This window comes from Panthera tigris, chromosome X (genome assembly GCF_018350195.1).
Source record: "Panthera tigris isolate Pti1 chromosome X, P.tigris_Pti1_mat1.1, whole genome shotgun sequence".
In the NCBI taxonomy this organism is placed as follows: Eukaryota; Metazoa; Chordata; class Mammalia; order Carnivora; family Felidae; genus Panthera; species Panthera tigris.
This window is the reverse complement of record NC_056677.1, coordinates 112,231,121-112,252,548: the sequence shown is the minus strand read 5'-3', so window position 1 is coordinate 112,252,548 and position 21,428 is coordinate 112,231,121.

The window sequence follows — 21,428 nt, the reverse complement described above, 5'->3', positions numbered from 1 at the left end:
AAGAAAACAATAAAACACACAAATCACCAATATCAGGAATGAGATAAGGATATCACAGCAGATGCTGCAAAGGATAATAAAGGAATACCACAAACAACTTTATGGTTCTAAATCCTTATGCAAGAACTTGTACACAAATGTTGGTAACGTCTTTATTCATAATAGCCCAAACTGAAAACCACCCAAACATCCTTCAGTAGGTGACTGGTTATACAGACTGTGATACATCCACCCTATGGAAGAGTACTCAGCAATACAAAGGTAATGCACCAAGTTGTAAATGGGACAACTTGGGTGAGTCTCTAGGGAATTATGCTGAGGGAGAAAAAGCCAATCTCAAAAGAGTACCTAGGGGCACCTGGGTGGCTCAGTTGGTTAAACATCCGACTCTCGGTTTTGGCTCAGGTCATGATCTCATGGTTTTGTGATCTTGATCCCTGCATCAGGCTCTGCATTAAGTGTGCAGAGCCTGCTTGGGATTCTCTCTCTGTCCCTCTCTCTCTGTCCCTTCCCTGCTTGCACTGTCTCTGTCTCTCTCAAAATAAATAAACTTGAAAAAATTCAAAAGAGTACCTACTGTGTGAGTCCATTTACATAACATTCCCAGCATGGCAAAATTGTAATGAGGGAAAACAGACTAGTGCTTGCCGGGGACGAGGGAGGGGAATGGCTGTGGCTACGGTGTAAAACAGGAGAGCTTTGTGAGGATAGTATAGTTGAGTGTCTTGATTGTCGTGGTGGTTGTATAAATCTTGACGTGTGATAAAATTGCATAGAGCTACACACGCACACACACACACTCGAATGCGTGTGTACAACCAGCAGAATTGGAATAAGCTCTGTGGACTTTACAAATGTCAATTTCTTGACTCTGATATTTTTCTAGAGTTGTATCAGACATCAACATTAAGGGAAGCTAGGAGAAGGCTGCTTAAGATTTCCTTGGGCATTTCTTTGCAACCTTCTGGAAATTTATAATTATTTCAAGATAAGATGTTACAAAAAACGTTTGGAGACCAGATGAGAGACTCCGTATATGAAGTCCATCGACTGAGAAGGTGTGTAATATATGCTCTTTTCTAGTGCTATTGTTACCTACCTTCCTGATCCAAACTTGTCCCCATGTATAACAGCCCCAAGTAATATTGCCAAAGTGAGCAGCTTTGCCCATTGCGGTCAACCCAAGGAAAACCAAAATTATTTTTTCAACCTAGCTACATCATGGGGTCCTCTATCAGGCTGCCTCCCCCTCGTCCTTCCTTGCTACCAAGATGGGCAAGAAAACACATTTTTATGAACACAGTAGGAAGCACTTGCATAAGGGTGGACTTCATGTCTAGTCGGAACGAGAGTTAACAAGAGTGCCGGCATCCTAAACGTTAGAGAGTATATATGTATATATAATTTGTATATATAAGAGGTATGATACTTGGCATTAATTTACAGGAATCCAGACACGATGACCCTCTGCTCCTTTGCTTTGGAAATGAGCTTATCACGAGTTCAAATATTTCCCACTCTAGCCGACCCCGGTTGAGAGCACAGGCATTGCCAAGGTAAATGTGCGTCCAAATCCCAGCTCTGACACTCACGGGCTGTGAGAATGTGAGCCATTTGTGCTGACTTCTCTAAGCCTCGTCTCCTCACCTGTAAAGTGGGGTCCTGATCGTAACTACCCCAGACGGTTGCTTGCACGAGCCAACGAGATAATAAAAATGCTTAGCATGACATCTCCTGGGCAAATAGTAAAAGCCCAATTCACAGTGGTGCTGCCAGGAGTCCATGAATAATGGAGCACCATTATCACTCTTTCACCACCCACCCCTAGTGGTAGCCAAGGCCTGAGAACCTATGGTTTTACATTTCACTCCTTATTGCAAATCTGAGTAAGGCTGGTCCTTTCTAACTGCACCCCCTCAAAAACTTTTGAGAAAACCTTCAGGTTTCAAGTAAACCTTTTCTTCTTTGGGGTCTACACTGTGGTTTTGGCTGAGTTGCACTCTGCTATTTGGGTTCAGACAAAGGTGGAATTCAAAGTGAAATGTAAAGAGGAAAAGGCCCTCTTTATGCAAATGTAACTGAACAACAGTTTCTGCAAAATGGAAAGTGCTGAGTTTTGCACAAAGCTGAGGTCAGTTGGCTTTCTTAGGTTAGACCACTCTGTTGTCTCTGGGAGAGAACTAGCTGAGGGGAGAGAAGGGGCCTCCTCCTCTACCCAGGAGTTGCCCCGGGGGTGACAGAGAGATGGCTGTAAGAAAGGGAAAATTGGGATCCTGCTCAGCGGCTCGGCGTCTGCTGAGGTATCGAATCACCTTCAGGAGGTTGCTCGTAGTCGCTCTTAGAGGCGAGGTGGATGGTGTGGGTGGGGCTCAATGCAAAGAAATGCCTTCCCTCCAACTTCTGAGATGGCAAGTAACTCCAGAAACATGGTAGCACTCTCAAAAGCACACGATACCTGCCACGTAAAGTATGAAACCCAAGACAATGGCGATATTAGTTTTACAGCCCTAGGAAAATAAACGGTTGTTGCAAATGGACTGCATGTCTGGTCCCCACTCCCCAAATGTATATGTTGAACCCTGACCCCCAAATAGGGTGATAGTAGGAAATGGAGCCTTTGAGAGGTCACGAAGTCCTGAGGTGGGGCCCTCATGAACGGGGTTAGTGCCTTTATAAAAGGGACCCCTCACCCCTCCCACCGCGTGAGGACACGGCAACACGTGCTGTCACCAAGAAAGGGGCTCTCACCAGACACCGCATTTGCTAGTAACTTGATTTTGGACTTCGCAGTCTCCAGAACTCTGAGAGAGAAACCTCAGTTGTTCGAGCCACCCAGTGGAAGGTATTCTGGTAGAACAGCCTGAATGGACCAAGACCGTTGTTTGTGAAGACAGAGGATTAAGTTTTAAATCCCATAACGTCCTGTGTAAATAATTAGCACTCCCGGGGCGCCTGGGTGGCTCGATCGGTTCAGCGTCTGACTCCCGCTCAGGTCATGGTCTCGCGGTTTGCAGGTTCGAGCCCCGAGCGTCGAGCTCTGCGCTGACAGCTCAGGGCCTGAAGCTTGTTTCAGATTCCGTCTCCTTCTCCCTCGGCGCCTCCCCCACTTGCGCTCTTTCTGTCTCTCTCTCAAAAATAAATACACATCACCCCAAAATAAAAATTAAAAAAAAATAATAATTAGCCCTCCCACAACCGTTGGGTCCTATCATTCCCATGACTAAGGCCATCCATTCACCGACAATTCCTTTCTAGGTTGCCGGCTGGGTACAGTGCTGTACCTGCACACATTTGAGATGCCCTGCGAAACAGCGTTCTGTCAGGAGTATCCAAGGAATAACCCCCTGGGGAAATGGAAGATCCGGGAACATAACTGAGCATTCTTGTTGAAGGATCCTGCAAGTGCAAAATAGATTTGGAGGATTATTTTTCGACACCGTTTCTGAGTTTTAATTTTTCAATTTTCATGCTGAGTTTGGACCAGACGTGCCTCCTTCATCGCAATTGAAAGCAAACTCCTGTTTCCAAATATCACTTTTTTTTTTTTTTATTGAAGTGTAGTTGACATGCGATATTATGTTGGCTTCAGGTGTACGGTATCGTGATTCAACATTGACATACATTATGAAGTGATAAATATCACTTCCTTGGGGGAGTTTTCTTTGACCCCTTCCTCCAGTCCCACTAGGTTGGGCCCTATGGGATCTCACAGTCTCTCCGGTCCTTTCCTTCAGAGGGCAGTTCACACTTAACGGTTCCATAACCAGGTGTGTGATTGTGAGTTTAGTGCTTGCGTTTTCTGCTAGACGATACCATCTCTGAGGACGGGGGCCGTGTCCCATCCTAGTCACTGCTTATCAGGGACTCCTCGCTCAGAACCTGGCATACAGCCGATGCCAGGATGAATTCAATTTCCCCACCCATCCTTTATCCGAGCCAGGCTAATGGGTTTCTGTTCCCTGCAAACAAGAAACCGGAGTAGAATGCAAAGGAGTAAATGACAACTCAAAGCCTCGGCAAGAGCTGAGCCCAGGTTTTCCCTCCAAGAGTTCACTTGCAGAGGGATTAATCCTGTTTGTAACACAAAGGGCGGACATTTCACCTCTGGGTGCTCGGATAACTCGCTCTGCTTCCTCTCGGCATGGACTAAACTGGTACACTACTCCTTGCCTCGCCTCCATTCTACTTTCATTTTTCGGGTGGTAATCTGACCTTTAGTTTTTTTTCTTTTTTAAGGCACCAAATGCAAAGAGATAGTAGGTATTTTCCCCAAGTGACGTTTATTACCAAAGTGACACAACATCATTTCTTAGATTCTCTGTAGTTGGGACCCGTTCACAATTCAAGGTGCCTGACCCTCACACATATGCCAGAATATTCTCCATCCTTATCCCTGGGCCAATTTTGCTTGTTAAAGTTAGGTTGCGGTGTTTATAAGAAAGTATATTATTAAGAAGAGAATGGCGTGGCTTATGCTTTGTCCATGAAATCCAAGGGCTTAGCAAACACCAGAGCTTTGAATATGGGATTTAGTATATACTCCCCTAAACAAGGGAATCGGTCCCATTTAGGTCAGAATTCAACAGACACACCCAATTTCCCCAGCTCCGCCCTCTGCCCACATTCAGGCAGAAGCTGGAAGCCTTCTGTCAGACCTGATATAAAGCAAAGCCCTATATCGGGTGGGAGAACAATAATTACTCTGATATCCCTATGGAGAATATGTTGGTGACATATTTTAATATGTAAGAAGACATTACTTTTCTACCTCCGTTTCCAAGAGAGATGGCTACTCCTAATTATCTTTTGATCTCAGCGTAAGATATCACATCATGGAGGCACGTGACTGGCTCGCTCAGAGGAGCTTGTGACTTTTTTTTTTTTTTTTTTCCCCCATGACCCAGCAATAGCACTGCTAGGAATTTACCCAAGGGATACCGGAGTGCTGATGCATAGGGGCACTTGTACCCCAACGTTTATAGCGGCGTTTTCAACAATAGCCATATTATGGAAAGAGCCTAAACGTCCGTCAACTGATGAATGGATAAAGAAGATGTGGTTTATATATACAGTGGAATACTACTTGGCAATGAGGAAGAATGGAATCTGGCAACATTTGCAGCAATGTGGATGGAACTGGAAGGTATTATGCTGAGCAAAATAAGTCAGTCAGAGAAAGACAAATACCATATGTTTTCACTCATTTGTAGATCTTGAGAAACTTAACAGAGGACCATGGAGGAGGGGAAGGGGAAGAGAGAGTTACAAACAGAGAGGGAGGGAGGCAAACCATAAGAGACTCTCCAATACAGAGAACAAACTGAGGGTTGTTGGGGGTGGGGGAGAGGGGAAAGCGTTGAGGAGGGCACTTGTCGGGATGAGCACCGGGTGTTGTATGGAAACCAATGTGACCGTAAATTATATTAAAACGAGATTTTATTTATTTTTAAGCTTATCTATTTATTTATTTACAGAGAGAAATAGAGAGAGCATGAGCGGGGGAGGAGCAGAGAGAGATTGGGAGAGAGAACCCCAAGAAGGCTCCGTGATGTCAGCTCAGAGCCCGACGCGGGGCTCGATCTCACAAACCATGAGACATGACCAGAGCCGCAATCAAGAGTTGGATGCTAAACTGAGTCACCCAGACGCCCCTTATTTTATTTTATATTTGGAGAGAGAGAGAGAAAGCACGGGAGAGGAGCAGGAGAGAGAGAGAATCTTAAGCAGCCTCCATGCTCAGCATGGATGGAGCCTGATGTGGGGCTCGATCCCATGACGCTGGGATCATGACCCGAGCTGAAGTCAAGAGTCAGACACTCAACCAACAGAGCCACGCAGGTACCTCTAAAATTTTATTTTTATTTGATCTCTACACCCAACGTGGGGTTCACACTGCAACTCTGAGATCAAGAGTCGCATGCTCCACCAACTGAGCCAGCCAGGTGCCTTGGCATGTGAGCTTTGATCTCAGGGTCGTGAGCTGGGGACCCATGTTGGATGTACAGATTACTAAGAAAATAAATAAACTTAAAAAAAGTAGTTCAGCAGGGCGCCTGGGTGGCTCAGCCAGTTAAGCATCTGACTCGGTTTCGGCTCAGGTCATGATCTCACGGTTCATGAGTTCAAGCCTCGCATTGGCCTCTGCTGACAGTGGGGAGCCTGCTTCGGATTCTGCGTCTCCTTCTCTCTGCCCCTCCTCTGCTCACACTCTGTCTCTCTCTCTAAAAAATAAATCAACAGGGGCGCCTGGGTGGCGCAGTCGGTTAAGCGTCCGACTTCAGCCAGGTCACAATCTCACGGTCCGTGAGTTCGAGCCCCACGTCGGGCTCTGGGCTGATGGCTCAGAGCCTGGAGCCTGCTTCCGATTCTGTGTCTCCCTCTCTCTGCCCCTCCCCCGTTCATGCTCTGTCTCTCTCTGTCCCAAAAAAAATAAATAAAAAACGTTGAAAAAAAAATTTTAAAAAAAAATCAACAGTAAAACAAAATTTAAAAAAAAAAACAAAGGAAAAAGTTCAGCAAAATTAAAGAAATTATTTTTTGAAAAAGAAATCATATCACCTCCTCCAGGAAGCCTTCCTTTACCCCCAATAACAGGGCGCCCTCCTCTGTGCTTCAAGAGCGGCCCCAACAGGTCCCAACAGGGCACTTGACCCTGCATTTCCTTCCATCTGTTTCTTCCTTTGTCTCTCCCACTGGACTGAGAGCTCCCCGAGGGCTAGGAACACATCTTATCCATTCCATCACTTCTGCTCTATCTTGCTTCTGGGCCTTCATCCTAATTATCCTTCAGGGTCTTATTTAAGCAGTACTTCCTCCGTGAAGCCTGCTGTGATAACTTCGTCACACTCCCCCATCCTACACCGAAATCCCATGGGTCCACTGGATTTACTGTGATCACCTATTTGCTAGTCTCTCTCTGGTACTGTGCTGGTAAATGTTTAATAACTTGTTTCCTGGGGGAAAAAAAAATCCTAGTTTATAATGACTGCCAATTTCCAGGATATAAATACGCCTACCGTGGCCAATCTCAGGCTACCAGAGTGATGCCACGCAGCACTAAAGCTGGGAAGATATGCCAGCGGCACCGCATTATATATTATTATATATTATTATATTATATATATTATTTTCACCATACAGATACAGTAGCAGTAGATTGCCTCAAGAGCAGGGAGAATAATAAAAGGCAAAAAAATGGTTAGGAAGTGATAAGCTTTGAGGACTTATTACCTTTGGTTTTTGTTTGTTTGTTTAATTTTTTTTTACGTTTATTTTTGAGAGACAGAGAGAGACAGAGCACAGGCAGGGGAGGGGCGGGGAGAGAGGGAGACACAGAATCGGAAGCAGGCTGCAGGCTCCGAGCTGTCGTCACAGAGCCCCACGCGGGGCTCGAACTCACCGACCGTGAGATCATGACCTGAGCCGAAGTCGGACGCTCCACCGACGGAGCCACCCCGGTGCCCCTACGACCTTTGTTTTAATTATGTTTTATTTAACAGTCAGTCTGCATAATTTTAGTTGTCATAATGACGTGTTTCGCAGTCTGTTTGCAATGTTCCTGAACATTTATCAAATCTCAGGCGCCAGCAGGAGTTGGCTACAGCCTGTAACCATCTGTGTCCCCAACTCGAGTGTGAATTTGGTGAGGACTTAGGCTGGGACTGTCCAGCGACCGAGCACAGAGGACACTCCCTAACGTTCACTGCAGCCAGCCAGGCAAAAATCGATCCTTTTGTCCTCCCGACAAAGAAGTTCAGAGAGAGCTCGGTGTGCTCTTCGACCACAAAGGCCACTTGGCAAAGGCTCTGGAGGAAGCCGATGTGACCTCAGCTAAGAACAAGGTCAGAGCCCTGTTATATATAGCACCGCATGACCAACTTCCTTCACACTGAGCTGAAGCGCCGCTCCCTGTTGACAACAGGGCAAGGCGGTATAGGTCTGGTCTTACTGCGAAATCCGCACCAAATTTCCCGTAGAGCAAAAGAGAATTCTCGCCTTTCCAGGCCTCAGACACGAATCCAGTTATTTCGGGAGCCAGCAGAGCTCACTGGATTCCAGCGCTCTCTGGAGAATGTAGGCCTTTCCCTGAGGTTTCCGGCGGTGCTTTTGACCACACCGGAGCGCCAGGCCCGCCGCCGGCAGGAGGCAACCGCGGGAACACTCACAGGGTGTTTGGGGCCAAGTCGGCCATCAGTGGCACCCTGGGGACGTGAACTTGCATTAATCAGAGCAAATGCCAACATGCAATGGGTGCTTCCTACCTCGGTGCCAAGCACCGTGAGAGGCCATCTCTGCAGACCGATTCATGAGGCCTCACCTAAAGTCCTCAACCGCTGGCACCGTCATTGAGATCGCCTCTGTGCTTGCCCATCCAGTGAGATCAGACTGGTTGGGATGGACAGGTTCTGCTTCCTGGTCTCCGTGACCGTTTTCCTTGTCTCCAGGATGGCGCCATTCACACTGGCCGGAGTCACTCCACTGAGAAGCCTGGGAGGAAGAGGTCCCGCGGGCTCAGCTTTGACCCTCTCTGACATCCGTTCAGAGAGCTGAAATCCGTTGGCTTTTCAGGGCACTGGTGACACTACCCACGGTCCCCTCCAGATCTCAATAGGTTGACATTTCGCATCATTTGAATAAATCAAAGTGACAGAGGGCCATTAACTTGCTGAGCTGGGGAGATGATCACAAAGAAGTGAAAAAGACATTTTCTTTTTTTTTTTTTTTTTTGCTGATGAGCGAAATTAGTAAATTTTGCAAAGGAAGTGGGGTGCTTTGCGAGAGGAACCTTCTCGAGGAGAAAGCGGCAGTGCCACGCATCAAGGGCACCCTAAAGACCCGCTGTGTGGAATCCCCACCCTCCCCGAAAACAAGAGAGCCCTGATTTGGCAAGTCCTGACCTTGGAATACAAACTCGGTGTCATGTGCAAAACTGAATCCCGTTTCCCACAGAAGGAAAAGGTTTTTCTACCCCCGGTGGAAACACAAACTTAGGTGCTCTTCTGTTGGCGTGCAGAAACAGCCTAACTCTGCCTTGAAGCTGCTTTGTTCAAAATGTGTTTCAGGGATTTGGCAAGTGGAAAAAAAAAAAAAAAAAAAAAGCAGGCACACAAACAACAACCCTAAAGTGTCCGGCAATTTGGGTCAGAAGTTGAAAAACCCAATTGTGAGGCCGCATTCAGGAAGGGAGATCTTTTTCATGCTAATCGACTACTAATTATAAAATAGGTGATAGCAGGCAAGTGAGGAACTAAAAAGGAGGGGGTGGGGACGGTGCTAGTTCACAATTTAGTCACCCTTGATTGGAAAGTGGGCGTTGTAAGGTTCTTTGGCACCCCCCCCCCCCCCGCCGTGAGTCACTCTGCGGCATGGGTTTCTCTCCCTGTGGGCTTTCAGTTTGGACACAGAAACAACGAGCCAAAAATTAAAGCCTGAAGGGCTGATTTTAAAAGGCCAAGCTGCAAAGAAGAGTGGGTTTCGGGCTCCTTTGCCAAGAGAGGTGGAATAATGGGGAATAGGCTCTTTTTTTTTTAAGTCTATTTACTTATTTTGAGAGAGTGCACGAGTGCGGCAGGGGCAGAGAGAGAAGGAGAGAGAATCTCAAGCAGGCTCTGCACCACCAGCAGGGCTCGAACCCATGAACCATTAGATTGTGAGCTGAGCTGAAGTCGGACGATTAACCCACAGAGCCACCGGCGGGGCGGGGGAGGGGGGGAGGGGGGGGCGGGGGGCCAGGAGGGAACTCTCAAAGGCCTGAGGGGAACGAAACCCAGTGGAGGTGGTCTGGATTGTGTCCAGCCGAGTAACCTCTGTGGTCCTGGGCATAAGAGGAAGTCCAGGTTCGGGGACATTCTAAGACTGAGTCAGAATCATAACATTGGCCATGTCAACATTGGCTGGGGTTTTCCACGTGAGGCCGGGAGGGGTAAGAGATTCAGATGAAGAGGTGCTGGGGGGTGGGTCAGATGGTGAAGAATCTGAGGATGATGTTAACGACCTGGAACTCTAGCCTATGAGCAACAGGGAGCCATGAAAGCAGCGTTTCTCCAATTTGGCTACATATTAGAATCACTTGGAGGGCTTGATGCCTGGATTCCCAACCCCCAAGATCCCCATTTAATTGGCCTTGGGTGCAACGTGGGCATCAGGATATTAGAAATCTGTCCAGGTGGGGGCGCCTGGGTGGCTCAGTCCGTTGAGTGTCTGATTTCCGCTCAGGTCATGATCTCGCAGTTCGTGGGTCCCAGCCCTGCTTTGGGCTCTGTGCTGACAGCTCAGAGCCTGGAGCCTGCTTCGGATTCTGTGTCTCCACACCCCTCCCCTGCCCCTCCCATGCTCTCTCTCTCTCTCAAAAATAAATAAACATTAAAAAAAAGAAATCTCTCCAGATGATTCTGCTGTGCAGCTAGGGTTGAGAGCCACTGCATTAAAGGGTTTCAAGCAGGACCACGATGGTGTTAGGCACCTGTTTACTAGAGCCCATTGTGACAGCAAGTGGAGGACAGAAGGCAGAGGCAAGAACCAGTTTGGAGGCGATTGCAACGGTCCAGGCCAGAGATGATGTAGCATGGACCAAAGCGATAGCGACAGGACAGGAGACGAAGATACAGTTGTGAGAGATGTTCAGCTTGTTAAATTGCCAAGACTTCGGTGACTGATTGGCTGTGTGAGCTCAGGGACAGGGAGGAATCAAGACTGAGTCCCAAAGAAATTCGACCCTCCCGGAAATATGTGACTGGTGGGGTATAACACAGCATATTCATTCACTTTGGAAAATGCTTCGGCAGTTCCTTAAAAACCTAAAGATAGATTATCGTACGACTCGGAAATTCCACTTCTAAATATGCACTCAAGAAAACCGGAAATACGTGGCCACACAAGTGTCCATCAACTGACGAATGGAGACATCAAATGTGGTACGTCCATACAATGGAATGCCGTTCAGCCATAAAACACAATGAAATTCGGATTCATGCTACAACATGGTTGAAGCTTGCAAACATTACGCTACGTGAGAGAAGTGAGACACAAAAGACCACGTATTTTATGATCCCATTTATATGAAAAACGCAGAAGGGGCACAATCCAAACAGACAGAAAGCAGATTAGTTGTTTTCAAGGGTGGGAGGAGCTGGGAATGGGGAGTGACTGCTAACGGGTAAGAGGGATCTTTTGGGGGGTGATGAAGTGTCCTGAAACTCGATTGTGGGGCCAGTTGCACAACTGTGAATTTACTAAAAAGTACTGAACTGAACACTTTAAAAGGGTGGATATGCAAATTATATCTCAATTTTATTTTAAGTCTATTTATTTATTTTGAGAAAGAGAGAGAGGGAGAGCCCAAGCGAGGGAGGCGCAGAGAGAGAGGGAGGGAGAGAATCCCAAGCAGGCTCCTCATTGACAACCCAGAGCCCGACATGGGGCTTGATCTCACAAAGTGTGAGATCATGACCTGAGCTGAAATCCAGGGTCAGACGCCTAATCGACTTAGGAGCAATCACCTCAGTCATCAGTGGTCATTGATGTTATGGAAAAGGATGCATGTAGGAAGAGGGTATAGTGTGTGAGAGCCTTGGCCAAGGAGAAATCCCTGGGGAGCGCAAACACTTAGGGGATGGTAGAGAAAGAGAGGTTCATGAAGGCGCCAAAGAGGAGCCTCGGAGAGATTTGAGGAGAGGAGAAAACTGGGAGGATGGGTTGTCATGGGATCCAGAGAATTAAGTCCTCGCCCCGCATTCCCAGGACCAGCTTCTAACGACCTCGTTTTGCAGGTATGGATCAGATGAATTTTGTCCGATGACAAATTGTCTATGATTTAAAAACCTCGTGTGAGAATTTCTCAGGGTTTTTTTATTCTTTTTTTCCCCCTTTTGCTCCAAAATGCATTTATTCCCAGCCAGATAAAATTCTCCAGCTGCCTATGTGTGTGCGTATCACACGGACCTTCTTGGACACATATCCTGTTAACCGGAGCCAACCCTTCGTATTAAAATGGATCTGAAGCATCTTTGTCTCTTAAAATATAATTGAAACAAACTAATATCATTACACAAACTAATGTGTAAGTCCGGTCCTTGACGTGATTGTCATGCGATTCCTCACTGGTGAGTCCAGAGCAGTATGGACACATCACCCACTCGCTGAAGACACTATTTTTATTTCTTTTTAATTTTTTTAACGTGTATTTATTTTTGAGGCAGAGAGAGACAGAGCATGAACGGGGGGAGGGTCAGAGAGAGAGGGAGAGGCAGAATCCGAAACAGGCTCCAGGCTCCGGAGCTGTCAGCACGGAGCCCGACGCGGGGCTCGAACTCACGGACAGCGAGATCACGACCTGAGCTCGGACGCTTAACTGACTGAGCCACCCAGGCGCCCCAACATTGTTTGTAACAAAAAATATTTTACAAGTCCCATATCCCCTGGCGGTTCCCCCCCTGCCTACGGAGCCTGGAGGAACGAATTCTGCCCCGGAGAGGTGACCGCTGCTACTTTCTTCCCATTTAAAAGATGGGGGAAATGAGGCGAAGAGAAGTAATTTGCCTGAGGCCACACAGCTAGGCAGTGGGAGGACGCCGGAGCCCTTGGCCTTCACCGGTACTCCTCTGAGCTCTCGGGCAGCGGCATGAAGCTGTGTGCCACAGCAAAGGGAGTGGGTGGCAAGTCACAGTTAAGTGCGAGCTCTGTGCCCTGCCAGCCGGCTCCGTTCCATCTGGCGACACGTGCAACCCATCTGCGCCTCGGTTTCCTAATCCATGTAATGGGGATACTCCCCTCGGCTCTGCATCCCTTCGCCAGTTTGTTGTGCCGCCCAAATGAGATGGGCGCGAAGAGGACCGCGACAACAAGGAAGCTCTGTGCCCAGAACGTCACTTGGCAGTTGACGCAGAGTGGGAGCTCAGTGCCGCCGGTTAAAAGAACACAGAGATCCTGTTCGTCGCTCTCCTGTGACACTACGCACTTCATTGTGATTCCCTGGGAATCTGCCTTCCCCGCGACACCGAGTTTTCCAAGGACAAGGACGAGAACTTGTCCTCTCTGTCTCCGCGGCACCTCGCTCGGGACCTCTCGCAAAATGGCAGAGTTGGTGGAAGTCACAGCGCTCCCGGCGCCGCCCAGCCTCGGGGCAGCACCGCCAAGTCACTTCCTCGGCGTCTACGGCACCGGCCTGCGGCCAGCAGAGGGCAGCAGAGACCCCCGAGTCCAGCCCCCTCCGCGTCCGGGCCGGGCCTCCTTCCATCTCTAACCTTGCACCGCCTTTGGCTTCTCTCCAAAGGGGTGGAAATCGCGCCCGGTTTGACTAAAATGTTTTTCCCCAACCTAAGCAGTTTGCAAATTTCGGCCTGAAAACTAGGGCAACCGGAAGTCACCAAGGCCATTCCCAGTGTTAACTTTAGGCGCAGCATCCAGGAGGCCCGAAACTCTCCCGGGGGGCGCGGGGGCGGAAGGGTGGGGGGAGGGGAGGGGAGGACAGCTTACCCCTTGAATGCGTTTGACAAAAGGTCTCACAGAATTTGGAAAGAATTCCTGGCTTTGGAAGATTTGAGAATTAGGGAGGGAGGCAAGCCGTAAGAGACTCTTAAATACTGAGAACAAACTGAGGGTTGTTGGGGGGGGGGGAGTGGGGAGAGGGGAAAGTGGGTGATGGGCATCGAGGAGGGCACCTGTTGGCATGAGCGCTGGGTGTTGTATGGAAACCAGTTGGACGATGAATTATATTTAATAATAAAAAGAAGAAGATGGGGAACTGGAGACTTCTGCTTCTTTTTTTCTTTTTCTTTTTTTTTTTAATCGTGCTTTCAAAGGTCCCTTAGGGAAGGCCGCCTATCTACATATAATTTGATGTTCCAGAGCGAAGTAGAGAGCCAAATGAAAGCCGCACAAGCCCAGGTAGGCAGTCATTAAAGTGGTTGAATAGATGGTAATTATTTTAGCTAGCAGTAGGAGGAAGGGCCCAGCATACTGGTAAAGTGGGTTGCCTGCTTCTGCTAACTGATGGGCCCAGCTTATTATTTTTTCCATTTGACACCAAGAGCTTGCTGGAACTAATGGCCTTTCAAGAGAAGGCAAAAGCTTTCTATTTATTTACCTTATTCTCTGGCTTTTACAGGGTTCCACCTTAATGCCCCTTAATTACTCTGCAGCAGCTGAGTGGAGGGGTTAAGAGAATGGGCTTTGGAGTCAGACAAAACAAGGCTTGAATCCCAGCGTTGCAACTTACCACCTGCGTGGGCTGGGTCATTCATTTCAGCACTCCGAGTTTTATTTTCCTTGCCTGCAAAAGAGTGACTCTGATTCCCGAGGGGAAGGGTTATTGTGATGATCAAATGAGATGATGCATCTAAAGCACTTAGCCCGGAGCCTGGGACGCAATGAGCACTCGGTAAATCGCAGTGCTTATTCCTCGAACATTTTAGGAATTCTAAACACACACACACACACACACATCCACAATTATGAATTCACCTTGAGGGTAGTCAATGGCAGGGGTGAGATGCTCACAACAAACCCCGGTAGAGAAACAAGGCCTTACTCCTACTTGCTAGAAGCGAGCCTCCTCTGTCAACTTTGTTCTAGAGGGACAATCTCTTCTTTCCTCCAGCCTTAGATCTCTCCGAGCCCTGGGGTAAGACAATGCCCTGAGCCCCCTTGACGAGCTGTCCCCAAACCAAGCACTCTAACCGAGGCTGGCTCCCAGAAGCCAAGTTGCTTGTCTAATGTCACACAGTTGGCTGAGCAAGGAAACCTGACGAAGGAGTGCTAAATCCATCATTCCTTAGCCTTGACCTTGTACTTCTGTACCATAGAGTACCATTAATATTGCATGCATGCTGTCATCCGGGGACGTGGCACTGGGGGGTGTGGTGATGGTCAGGTCACCCGCAGCTCGCTGTCTGGCGAGGAACACAGACAAGGAAACAAGCCATCTCGGATAAACACGGAGTCGCCTTTGCCGTGATAAGGGAAGTCCAGGGAGCTGTGGGATCCTTGGGCGGGAGTGAGGACCGGGGGTCCAAGAAGGATCCGTAAAGTTCATTTGCTGTCCTCGTCAGCCAGCCGACGGTAATGGCGATTGGTCAGTGGCACAGTGCTATTCTCATTCATTTGTTTATTGAACAAAAACTTACGGGACGAGGCACTGTGCGAGGCATGATCAAACAAAGCTGACTCAGACGTGAGTATTGCCCTTCCCAAAGCTGGCTCTTTTCTTTCAGAAGGGGTGGCAGGGATGCCTTCCAGTTTATCCAGGATCACCAACCCGATGAGCACCAGGTAATGTAACGGCAACTACGTCTGAAGGTTTCCTTGGCCAGATTTCTGCCTGACTGAAACATCCACTGATGATTTGTTCCGCTGGCAACACAAAATGCGTTGGTTCGCACGCAGGAAAGTGCACCCGAATTTCCAGAACCTCCTGGCGTGGCTGTAGGTTATGGCATTCGCCAATGGAGTCTTGAAGACTGACCTTCGGCTTTTGAGGGTGAAATCAAGCTCAGTGTCAGCGGTACGAGCAGACGGAGGTCTGTCTTTTCTGCTTTTAGAACCTTGACATTTTACACCATAGATTTGTTCCGCCTGGCTGTCGTGTTTTTTGTTTTTTGTTTTTAACTGAATAGAAACGGAATCCTGCTACTTCCCCTTTTGGAACTCCAAAGTATTTCTTCTCAGTGCAAATGACAGTATACTTTCAAGGTACTGAGGTCTGCCGACCTCGAAATGGAAGGAAATGCTTCTTTCATAATTTCACTTAATTTTAGAAGCTGCTGAGGTTAAGCCAGTTAGAGTGGACATATCACCAACGCAGTTAGGTTTTGAGACACAGAATCCCAGCCAAGGGGTTGGAAAATTTTGAAAACGGATCCCAACTGTTTTCCCAAAAGTGCTTTTTTTTTTTTGTCATTAGCTGGTGGAAAGCAAACTAACAGAAAATGTGAATGTGATGCTGTTTTTTCCAGATGTTACTTCACTTTCCAGCTTCATAAAGGACGCACTCCGAGGGCTTCAAATTAAATACTCTGCTGTTGCCTTCACACCATGAGCAAATCACTACCAGAAATCTAGGTTTTTGTACCATCTAGTGGTGCGTCCAAATACAGCTGACGCGTACATGTTTTTAAGTTAACGGTTCTTTAAGAGAATCTCTGAGGGCTCAGATCGGTGGGTTGTTTCATATATAGGTTATGTGTGCGAGGAGAACATTGTTTTAAAGTTCCCAGAACTCTCTAAGAGGTTTTTATTTTTATTTTTTTATTATTCTTTTGTAATTTTTTTTAATGTTTATTCTTGAGAGAGAGGTAAAGAGAGACACAGAGAGAGAGACAACGCAGGAGAGGGGCTGAGAGAGAAGGAGACACAGAATCCGAAGCGGGCTCCAGGCTCTGAGCTGTCAGCCAGAGCCCGACGTGGGGCTCAAATTCACAAACTGTAAGATCATGACCTGAGCCAAAGTCGGACGCTTCACCGACTGAGCCACCCGGGCGCCCTTATTTTTATTTTTTGGGGGAGGCTCCACGCCCCACGTGGGGCTGGAACTCATGACCCTGAGATCAAGAGTCCGACACCCTACCGACAGACCCAGCCGGGCGCCCCTCTCAGAGGTTTTTCAACCAATTTTTTTTTCCTGTGGTACAAAGCACATAACATAAAACTGGCTGTCTGAACCATTTCCAAGTGTGCAGTTCAGTGTGTTCATTTTGTGAGATGGAACCTCAGTTCCCGTGGATAACAGGTTTTACCAACGGATCACTCGAGGGCGCACATTTCTCTTTTTACCGTAATTATTAAATTATAATATAATATAATATATATATTATTTATATATAATATATTATATATAATATATATTTTAATATAATATAATTATATATAATATATTATATATTATATAATTATATATAATATAGTTATATATAATATATATTATATAATATATTATATATTATATAGTTATATATAATATATATTATATATTACATAATTATATATAATTATAATTATATTATATATAATATACAATATAATTATATATAATTATAATTATATTATATATAATATACAATATAATTATATATAATATATATTATATATATTATATATAACGAGGTAAACGATAAATAATTGTCACGAACAAGCAGTCATTCCCACAAAGACAAATGGCCTTCTCCTTTTCCCAGCCTACTACTTAGGTAACAAAAGAAGGATTCTGAAATAGTGTCGCCTTATCTTTTGCTAACCAAATCTCTGAGCTGAGGTCCTGTCGGCCAACCACCCTTGCTCCCCGAGGGCTGGGAGAATGAGTTTGGAGACCTTTAAACGAAGGATTCTGTAAAAATAAGGGGTTAACCTCTTGCACTGTTGGTGGGAATGCAAATTGGTGCAGCCGCTCTGGAAAGCAGTATGGAGGTTCCTCAGAAAATTAAAAATAGACCTACCCTATGACCCAGCAATAGCACTGCTAGGAATTTATCCAAGGGATACAGGAGTACTGATGCATAGGGGCACCTGTACCCCAATGTTTATAGCGGCACTCTCAACAATAGCCAAATTATGGAAAGAGCCTAAATGTCCATCAACTGATGAATGGATAAAGAAATTGTGGTTTATATACACAATGGAATACTACGTGGCAATGAGAAAAAATGAAATATGGCCTTTTGTAGCAACATGGATGGAACTGGAGAGTGTGATGCTAAGTGAAATAAGCCATACAGAGAAAGACAGATACCATATGGTTTCACTCTTATGTGGATCCTGAGAAACATAACAGAAACCCATGGGGGAGGGGAAGGAAGGAAAGAAAAAAAAAAAAAAGGTTAGAGTGGGAGAGAGCCAAAGCATAAGAGACTGTTAAAAACTGAGAACAAACTGAGGGTTGATGGGGGGTGGGAGGGAGGGCAGGGTGGGTGATGGGTATTGAGGAGGGCACCTTTTGGGATGAGCACTGGGTGTTGTACGGAAACCAATTTGACAGTAAATTTCATATATTAAAAAATAAAAAAAATAAAAAAAATAAAAATAAAAAAAAAATAAGGGGTTAAAATATTTAGTGATGGCATTTGGAGGTGAGGCCTTTGGGAGGTGATTAGGTCCCAAGGGTGGAGCCCTCAAGAATGGGAAGGGCTCCAGAAGGCACTCCAGGGAACAACGTCCTCGCCCCTTCCCCCTGTGAGGACCCGGGCAAAGAGGCGGCCGCCTGCGAACCAGGAAAGCGGGCTCTCATGAGCCACCAAATCTGCCTGTGCCTTGAACCTGCACTTGCAGCCTCCCGAACTGTGGGAAATCAGTTTCTGTTGTTTATAAGCCGCCCGGTCTGTGGTAATTCGCCATGGCACCCCGGATGGAGTAAGACCGTGGCCTTGAGGGAAATAACCGAAACTCGGACAGCCTCTGTTTCCCCATCTGCAAGATGGGGATAACAACACCTTCATAAGCACCTACTGTGACCGGCACATAAACGCTCATTCCCTCCCCTCTCCCATTTTGGCAATATGTTTACACCTCCCTGAGCCTCAGTTTCCTTGTCTGTCGATTGCACAAGTGGCTGTGAGGTTCAACGTGCGGCAGGGCACGTGACGGTAACTTCGGAACAGACGATAGATGTTGTTAAAAATTCATTTTTCTGTCTACAGAGTTGTAAGTAATCAAGAGAGAAAATACTCATTGAACACAGGTCATTAGTATTTCTCGAAGAAGGTTATTAATAGTTTCCTGATAGGCAATGATTTGTCTTGAATCCCTTAAATAATGTATGCATCTGAAGGCTGCGTCTGCCCCCAGGGGTGTTACTACTTTCTTCCAGGCTCACGAAAGGAACGAGGAACGGGCCTCAGAAAGAGGATTGGTCTCTGTTATCAGACAAGCTTTGAAAGAACAGAACCTATTTTGCGGTTTCACAATTATCACTCCGCTCGGAGATAACCCCTGTTCATTTTCTAAAAATTTCCTGCATAAGACACATAGGAAAACTATTTTCTCATGAAAATAATCCATGCTTGTAAAAAGGTCTAACGGCCCCAAAGGGTGTAACGTGAAAAGTAAAATTTCCTTCACATCACCAAATACACACGACACCCCACGTCAGCTCCCCAAACCCACCCCTCAAAGGAAATCACTGTTGCTGGATTGCCTGAGATTCTCCCAGTATCTCTGCACTTCCTAGGCATGTGCAAATACGCATATGCTGGATACACACACACACACACACACACACACGCATATACATATACATACATACACCTGGGTTTTGGAGAGAGCCTTAGTCACATAGAATATGGTGATGGGGCGCCTGGGTGGCTCAGTCGTTTGAGTGTCTGACTTCAGCTCAGATCATGATCACCATCTCACAGTTTGTGAGTTCGAGCTCCACGTCGGAATCTGTGCAGAACCTGGAGCCTGTTTCAGATTCTGTGTCTCCCTCTCTCTCTGCCCCTCCGCTTCCCTCTCTCTCAAAAATAAACATTAAAAAATTTTAAAACAAAAAAGAATATCGTGATAGAATGTGACTGGTACCCCTGGAATTTTGTGGCACTGTGCAAAGCAACAACCTCCCCCCGACCCCAACACACACACACTAACACCTCCCTTTCCAAAAAGCACGAGGGGATAATACCGAAGTGGCTGTTTTGTAACTGCCTTTCTCAATTAATGATACAGCTTTCCATATCAGTGCGTATAAATGTATCTGATATGCAGATTTGCTAAACAGAGGTCCTCAGATATGATGGCCTCAGGGGGAAACCTTTACATCTGATAGGTAGGTTGTTTCCAGACCTGATGTGGCCGGCAGGATAACAGCCCCAGGGAGGCCCGCGGGGCTAATCCCCGGAACCTGGGAATGTGTTCTGTAACACGGCAAAGGGGAACTAAGGGTGTAGATGGAATTAAGGTTGCTAATCAGCTTAGCTTAAACCAGGGGGATTATCCTGATTATCTGGTGCCCAACGTAATCGCAAGGATCTTTGACCCTGGAAGAGGAAGCAGGCACTGAGAAAGGGCTAGTGGTGTGAACTTAGGGGTTGGGGGGGGGCCCTCCAACCTGTGAAAGATACAAGGGGGGAGGAAGCAGAGGTGAACAGGGAGAGACGCAGACCGTGATGGGGATCTGACAGTCTCAGCCCCTTCAACGGGAACCTGGAACAAATATTGCCCCTTAGAGGAGCCCCACGGTGGGCAGAAATGGCCAGGCCCTCGTACCCCTATAATGCTCAGTCACTGGCTGGGGACTGCCCACAAACAGCAGAGGCTAAGGCTCCGGCCTGGGGAGGCACTCACTCGGGGATCCGCACTCCCTGCTGCCGAAGGGCAGACCTGAAGCCTCCAACGAAGGCCATCAGAGCTGGAAATGACTCCAGGATCACCTCATTTTCCAAAGAGAAACTGAGACCCGGCCAGCTAGGGGCCGGGACTGGAACACAGAGGTCCTCAGTCTATGTTCCCAGTAGCATCAAGAAAAGTCTGCTCCGGGTGCCTGGGTGGCTCAGTCAGTTGAAGGCCTGACTTCGGCTCAGGTCATGCTCGGTTCACGTGTTTCGTGAGTTCGAGCCCCGCATCAGGCTCTGTGCTGTCAGCACAAAGGTTACTACAGATCCCCTCTCTGTCCTCCTCTCTCTCTGCTCTTCCCCTGCTCTTACTCTCTCATGAATAAAGAAACAAACAAATAAATAAATAGGCGCCTCGGTGGATCAGTTGGTTAAGCATCCGGCTTCGGCTCAGGTCATGATATCACAGTTTGTGAGTTCGAGCCCCATGTTGGGCTCTGTGCTGACAGCTTAGAGTCTGGATCCTGCTTCGGATTCTGTGTCTCCTTCTCTCTCTGCCCCTACTCCACTCACGTTCTGTCTCTCTCAAAGATGAATAAACATTAAAAAATACAAATAAATAAATAAGTAAATAAGGCTACTCGTTTGGAAAGATTGGTGGAGGGTCACAGTTTTTACCAAAAAAGTAACCGTAACTGCTGTAAATTAATAGACTTGACTTGCTTCAAAGCATACAGAATGATTAAAAGGACAAAAATAAATAACCAGACTTCACTTTGAGAAGATCTTTGAGGCTTCATTTAATCTTAATTAAATTTATTTTAAAAATTGCGATAAAACCACCATCCTACAAAAATTCACAGGGACATATGGTTTTAAACGCTTACACAGTAGGGGCACCTGGGTGGCTCAGTCGGTTAAGCGGCCGACTTCGGCTCAGGTCATGATCTCGGCTCAGGTCATGATCTCGGCTCAGGTCATGATCTCGAGGTCCTTGAGTTCAAGCCCCGCGTCGGGCTCTGTGCTGACAGCCCAGAGCCTGGAGCCTGTTTCAGATTCTGTGTCTCCCTCTCTCTGACCCTCCCCCATTCATGCTCTGTCTCTCTAGGTCTCAAAAATAAAATAAATGTTAAAAAAAATTTTTTTTTTAAAAATAAATAAACGCTTACACAGTAA